Here is a 7,946-nt window from a genome sequence, read left to right on the forward strand (position 1 = left end):
GCAGCTCGTTAACCAAGACGGACTTCTGCCTCTCCAACCTAACCCAAAAATTCCAACAAATTCCGCATGAACTCGTGGCAAGTGCAGAGGTATATTCGGCTTGCAGTGGGCGAGTGATTGCATCATCATTTCCTCCCCCTTCCCTACATTGACTTGCATTCTGACGTGGCAGGCGCCAGTATGACCTATCAAAAAAATGAGATCACCAGTACTTGCACATTGAAGATGTGTGCTAGTCCCAAGCAAACATCTGTTGGTTCCTTGTGCAAGAACAGCTGATCTGGTCATAATGGAGTAGCAACTACGAGCAGTCAATCAAGCTCAAGCTCAAGCTCAAGCTCATTGTAGCCGCAAGATGTTGCAAATAGACTCCACCTCTTGCGCTTTTTGTGTCACAAAGGAGTTCCAAATACGACGCGTTGTGCATAAGTCAGACCTTTAGTAAGTCACACCACAGTTGTTGTTACTTACTGAGAAACAAGAGGTGTTGCTTGGGTGGCAGCTAATGCACGAACACGGTTTTCCGGATAAGCTGACATGGTTGATCAAAGCGACGATGGATCGGGTGATGTGCGTAGTTCGAGTTTCAGGGGCATTCTCGAGTCCCTTCGAAACCCGCAGAGGGTTACGGCAAGGTGATAGTCTTTCGTGTCTGCTATTCAACATCGCTTTGGAAGGGGTAATACGAAGAGCAGGGATTAACACGAGTGGTACAATTTTCAATAAGACCATCCAGCTATTTGACTTCGCCGACGACATAGATATTATGGCACGTAGCTTTGAGAAGATGGAGGAAGCCTACATCAGACTGAAGAGGGAAGCCAAGCGGATCGGACTAGTCATCAACACGTCGAAGACGAAGTACATGATAGGAAGAGGTTCAAGAGAAGACAATGTGAGCCACCCACCGCGAGTTGGCATCGGTGGTGACGAAATCGAGGTGGTAGAAGAATTTTTGTACTTGGGCTCACTGGTGACTGCCGAAAATGATACCAGCAGAGAAATTCTTAAACGCATAGTGGCTGGAAATCGTACATACTTTGGACTCCGCAAGACGATCCGATCGAATAGAGTTCGCCGCCGTACCAAACTGACAATCTACAAAACGCTCATTAGACCGGTAATCCTCTACGGACACGAGACCTGGACGATGCTCGTGGAGGACCTACGCGCACTCGGAGTTTTCGAAAGGAAAGTGCTGCGTACCATCTATGGTGGGGTGCAGATGGCGGACGGTACGTGGAGGAGGCGAATGAACCACGAGTTGCATCAGCTGTTGGGAGAACCATCCATCGTTCACACCGCGAAAATCGGACGACTGCGGTGGGCCGGCCACGTAGACAGAATGTCGGACAATAACCCAGTGAAAATGGTTCTCGACAACGATCCGACGGGCACAAGAAGGCGAGGTGCGCAGCGGGCAAGGTGGATCGATCAGGTGGAAGATGACTTGCGGACCCTCCGTAGACTGCGTGGTTGGCGACGTGTAGCCATGGACCGAGCCGAATGGAGAAGACTCTTATATACCGCACAGGCCACTTCGGCCTTAGTCTGAATAAATAGATAAATACGATGTTATGGGCTACCTGATATAATAACCAAAAAAAAATAATTATAAACCTGTGTTGTACAGTGATCGTTCGCTAATTGGGGCACGACCTCACCCCAACTAGCGAATGCCGTTCGCTAATTGGGGCGGTTTGACAAGCGTCAATGTTGTTTACTTTTGCATTGAACAAAAGAAAATTTTACGCGCCAGAAAATATCGATCCCGCCAAACACGGAAACAAAACGTCAACGCGTTTTTGACATCACATTCTGACGTTTAGCTGCTTTTTAATTGGGTTTCGCCCCAATTAGCGCACCCCAACTAAAAAGCGCCTCAACTAGAAAACTCCCAATTAGCGAACGTTCACTGTACTTAGCGATTATGGGTACTCGGTTTTTTAATTTTATGGAAGAGAATCTTGTAAACCGCAGTTTTATACACACTTCATTTTTACCGCTTATGATTAATTGGGACAAAATTCTCCTTGCTCCAAGTGATCTCACACACGTTAGTAGTTTTCCTTATAGGACATTTTCAACACAATTAGCCTCGCAGGGTGAGTAGACATTTGGGTATTTGGAGAGAAGTATGTCAGATAGCATTATTTGTTACACTGACGGCTTCCCCCTCGAAGGTGGAGCAGGTGCAGGCGTCTATTCACGTAAGCTGAGAATCTGAGATTGGAGCAGTCCCACTCAGCGGGTAGAAATGCTGCACTGTCTTCCTAGCAGAAATATTTGCAACGCATTATTGGCAAAGTAAAATACTTCTGTTTAGATAGCCAAGCAGCTATTAAAGCTCTCGCTTCAGCCAACTAAAGGTCAAAGTTGGTAATCGCATGACGAACTCAAATAGAGGAACTGAATTCAGTTAATACTTTACACCTTATATGGGTGCCTGCCCGGATAAAAATTTACAGTAACTTGTATGACATAACCCATTGAAATACAATAGATTGTGTGGCAAACAATACAAACTATTGTATGCTTATTGTAAAATGTTCACGGTTGTAAAAGATCTTTATTGTAAGTACATTAAAATAACAAAATATTTAAATGTTTCCGATAAATTTTATTATCTAATTATTGTTGGCTAATGATTAGTATTGATCATCCAAAACTAAACAATTTTTAAAAGTATTTGGGTTGGATGATCTGGAAATCCGTCTAATGTTATTGAATTAATATAATTTTGGAATATTTCATGGATTTATTATATTGATGAAATAACAATTGAAAACTAATAAAATTACAATAGCTTTGTTTGTTAAATAAATAAAAATGTTATACCGGTTCTCAAGTATATATTTTCATATTGCAGGTCTAGTTGCAGGTCTAGAAATGTTTTGCAATGAAAATATGATTTCAAAAAAATGAAAGGGAACAAAAACTTTTGCTTATAATTTTACTCGGAGAATGGCTAGATTCATTTGAGCGTGTACAGTTTTGTTTATAATTAGTAAAGAGATGAAAATAATGAAACTGTATGGTGCAGAAAGTGTTTTTTTCATTGCAGTTTCTGCTGCTGGAAAGCGGTAGATCACTATGGCTTCTGTACCGTGGTGAGTATCTAAAGTGTTGAAGCGCGTTAGAGCATCATTACTGGGCGCGAGTATTTTGTCCACTCTCACTGTACTGTCATTTTAGATTAGTCACTCTTTTTCGCATCGGTCACTATTTTCGGTATTTTCGGTTATCATTTCGGTGGCTGCATTCCGTATCGGTGACGTTCGACGTTTGAAAGTTCATCAAATTGTAGCGCTGTTATTTGGTCACCTGTCAGCTGCGCTACTGTTTTAGCAGCGCGTTTAGTAGCGACCGGTAAAGTGTCAAGTAATGATACTGCGCTGACAAACGGTTCATACTCACCACCGGTAATTGTAATCTTATACTACAAAAGTTCAATGTACATAATGAACGCAGTTGTTTATCCCGAACAAAAATAAATGAAAATTTTATCATCATAATACCTGATGACATGCCTGGTACCATGTATCCTTGTTCCTTTACAGAAATGAAGATTATGATAAATAAAATACTGCTGCTTGCTGGTCACTGTTTCAAGATCGTTCAGTGGCTACCATTGGCCAATCTCATCAACGGGATATAATAAGAACTGATGCAGGTAATTTTTCTTTTCTTCTCGACGTATTTTTTTCTAATAAAACTGACATTCTTTTATGGAGGAGGACGTGGAGGACCTACGCGCACTCGGAGTTTTCGAAAGGAAAGTGCTGCGTACCATCTATGGTGGGGTGCAGATGGCGGACGGTACGTGGAGGAGGCGAATGAACCACGAGTTGCATCAGCTGTTGGGAGAACCATCCATCGTTCACACCGCGAAAATCGGACGACTGCGGTGGGCCGGCCACGTAGACAGAATGTCGGACAATCACCCAGTGAAAATGGTTCTCGACAACGGTCCGACGGGCACAAGAAGGCGAGGTGCGCAGCGGGCAAGGTGGATCGATCAGGTGGAAGATGACTTGCGGACCCTCCGTAGACTGCGTGGTTGGCGACGTGTAGCCATGGACCGAGCCGAATGGAGAAGACTCTTATATACCGCACAGGCCACTTCGGCCTTAGTCTGAATAAATAGATAAATACAATGTTATGGGCTACCTGATATAATAACCAAAAAAATAATTATAAACCTGTGTTGTACAGTGATCGTTCGCTAATTGGGGCACGACCTCACCCCAACTAGCGAATGCCGTTCGCTAATTGGGGCGGTGTGACAAGCGGCAAAGTTGTTAACTTGTTTCATAGAACAAAAGAAAATGGAACGCTCCAGAAAAGATCGATCCCGCTAAAAACGGAAACAAAACGTCAACGGGTTTTGACATCACATTCTGACGTTTAGCTGCTTTTAATTGGGTTAAGCCCCAATTAGCGCACCCCAACTAAAAAGCGCCTCAACTAGAAAACTCCCAATTAGCGAACGTTCACTGTACTTAGCGATTATGGGTACTCGGTTTTTTAATTTTATGGAAGAGAATCCTGTAAACCGCAGTTCTATACACACTTCATTTTTACCGCTTATGATTAATTGGGACAAAATTCTCCTTGCTCCAAGTGATCTCACACACGTTAGTAGTTTTCCTTATAGGACATTTTCAACACAATTAGCCTCACAGGCTACTCACCCACCCTCACATTTGGGTATTTAGAGAAAAGTATGTCAGATAGCATTATTTATACACTGGCGGCTCCCCCCCTCGAAGGTAGAGCAGGTGCAGGCGTCTATTCACGTGAGCTGAGAATCTGAGATTGGAGCAGTCCCACTCAGTGGGTAGAAATACTGCACTGTCTTCCTAGCAGAAATATTTGCAACGCATTATATTGGCAAAGTAAAATACTTCTGTTCAGATAGCCAAGCAGCTATTAAAGCTCTTGCTTCAGTCAACTCAAGGTCGAAGTTGGTAATCGCATGACGAACTCAAATAGAGGAACTGAATTCAGTTAATACTTTACACCTTATATGGGTGCCTGCCCGGATAAAAATTTACAGTAACTTGTATGACATAACCCATTGAAATACAATAGATTGTGTGGCAAACAATACAAACTATTGTATGCTTATTGTAAAATGTTCACGGTTGTAAAAGATCTTTATTGTAAGTACATTAAAATAACAAAATATTTAAATGTTTCCGATATATTCTATTATATTTTTATTGTTCGCTTATGTTTAGTATTGCTCATCCAAAAACTAAACAATTTTTAAAAGTATTTGGGTTGGATGATCTGGAAATCCGTCTAATGTTATTGAATTAATATAATTTTGGAATATTTCATGGATTTATTATATTGATGAAATAACAATTGAAAACAATAAAATTACAATAGCTTTGTTTGTTAAATAAGTAAAATTGTTATACCGGTTCTCAAGTATATATTTTCATATTGCAGGTCTAGTTGCAGGTCTTGAAATGTTTTGCAATAAAAAATTGATTTCAAAAAAATGAAAGGGAACAAAAACTTTTGCTTATAATTTTACTCGGAGAATGGCTGGATTCATTAGAGCGTGTACAGTTTTGTTTATAATTAGTGAAGAGATGAAAATAATGAAACTGTATGGTGCAGAAAGTGTTTTTTTCATTGCAGTTTCTGCTGCTGGGAAAGCGGTAGATCACTATGGCTTCTGTACCGTGGTGAGTATCTAAAGTGTTGAAGCGCGTTAGAGCATCATTACTGGGCGCGAGTATTTTGTCCACTCTCACTGTACTGTCATTTTAGATTAGTCACTCTTTTTCGTATCGGTCACTATTTTCGGTATTTTCGGTTATCATTTCGGTGGCTGCATTCCGTATCGGTGACGTTCGACGTTTGATAGTTCATCAAATTGTAGCGCTGTTATTTGGTCACCTGTCAGCTGCGCTACTGTTTTAGCAGCGCGTTTAGTAGCGACCGGTAAAGTGTCAAATAATGATACTGCGCTGACAAACGGTTTATACTCACCACCGGTAATTGTAATCTTATACTACAAAAGTTCAATGTACATAATGAACGCAGTGGTTCATCCCGAACAAAAAATAAATGAAAATTTTATCATCATAATACCTGATGACATGCCTGGTAACATGTATCCTTGTTCCTTTACAGAAATGAAGCTTATGATAAATAAAATACTGCTGCTTGCTGGTCACTGATTGAAGATCGTTCAGGGGCTACCATTGGCCAATCTCACAAACGGGATATAATAAGAACTGATGCAGGTAATTTTTTCTTTTCTTCTCGACGTATTTTTTCTAATAAAACTGACATTCTTTTATAATTTACATTTTTCACAGGTTTATATCTATATGTATTGTCTATTCGGAACAAAGTTAGTACGCTTTTTAAACCGATGTTGGATTTTTCTCCAGATACAGGCAACCCACTTAACTTTGGAAGTAGTGCGCTGGATTCGTCTAAAGATATACTAAACAACCGGAGGAAAATAAAATAATTTGTAAAACAATTAATTCTATTGTATTTTTATTGTAATATTGGAGCATAATGTATTCTAAATCCTGTTGTATTTCTATTGTAAAACAATGGAAACAGTAATTGAAAACATTTAAAACACAATGTTTTCTATTGTTTTGTCGCTCGAAATCATCCCATTGAAGAACCGTAAAATCAATTGTTTTGCTCCGAATTTTGTATGGAAAATTTTCGATTTTTTGTTGTATAGATACATAACAACCCCCTTTTTAATTGTAAAAGTCCCATTTACCATTCATTTTATCGTGGAAAACCATTATTTGTCATGTGATTTTATTGTCAAAATTCCATTATATTCAATGGTAAAATTATGTTTTAAATGGTGTTGTAACAATAAACTTTATGATATTTTAATGATATTTTTTATCCGGGTGGCCATTCTTCCATAGTTGGAAACGAATTTGCTGATGAGTTAGCTTGTAATGGAGCATCACATGACTTTATTGGTTCTGAGTCAGCTATTCCAATATCCTAGTGTTGGCTGAAGCTTTTCATTAACTCTTAGGCTCTTAGGCAGCACAAATGGCATTGGAGTAGTCTGAATTCATGTCATTAAACAAGACTGTACATCCGGGAGTCTTCTCCGATAGTAGCAATCTATTTAGCTCATCTGTAAACAGAATTTCAGTGCTAAGTCAAGGAACTGACAGGCCGACTGAACTATCATATAGCAAATATTATACGCGTTGAATCATCTGTTTGTGATAGTTGTGAATTCGATTATGGAACTTCTTATCATCTGATATGCAGCTGCCCAGTATATGCGCAATTGCGTTTCACAATATTGAGTAAACACTTACTTAGTGAAATTGACTTCATTAACCTGAACCTTCAGAGTATTTTGTTGTTCATAACCTGTTGTGGTAAGGAGCTATAAGCTCCTGTACGCTTATGCGTTGGATGCCCTCCTCAAGTGCCCTTTTCCAAACTTTCCCTTTGTTGTCCCATCCACATTCGTTTCCTTTTTGTTCACTTCATTTTCCGTCAGGTCGTCAGGTGTGTGATGAAAAAGGCTGTGAAGGCGATGGCACAATTTCCCCAAATTGAGGTGAACGTGCCCCTGGAACCGACGTTCTGATACCTGATTGGGATGGTTGCTCTATTTCAATAAAAAAAAGCCCAACCAGTATTGGAATTGAGGACTGATTAGTTTTTTAGTTATTGAGTAATTGACCCTATTTCCAAATATACTATATTAACAATATGATTCACTCTCACGAAATTTTGGCGACACCACATGTGGCGCCAACTCGCGTCCGAAAGGATCGATACACACGTAAATCGAACTACCCAACATATGACGATCGTTTTACCCACACTTCAAAATGTCATCATGAAAAAAATAGGGATGCTTGATGTTTTTTGTAAAACTTAATCGGTTATGTTTAATCGAATGCAAATGGAAAATC

General features: G+C 40.0%; 1 long non-coding RNA gene across 1 annotated transcript; it reads left to right on the top strand.

The window, feature by feature from the left end:
• Positions 1-5,608: 5,608 nt before the first annotated feature.
• On the top strand, positions 5,609-6,268 carry LOC134217741 (uncharacterized). Its single transcript, XR_009981149.1, has 3 exons — positions 5,609-5,702; positions 5,788-6,014; positions 6,154-6,268. It is a non-coding gene; the product is annotated as an uncharacterized LOC134217741 (long non-coding RNA).
• The last annotated feature ends 1,678 nt before the right edge of the window (positions 6,269-7,946 follow it).

This window comes from Armigeres subalbatus, chromosome 2, assembly GCF_024139115.2.
Source record: "Armigeres subalbatus isolate Guangzhou_Male chromosome 2, GZ_Asu_2, whole genome shotgun sequence".
NCBI lineage: Eukaryota > Metazoa > Arthropoda > Insecta > Diptera > Culicidae > Armigeres > Armigeres subalbatus.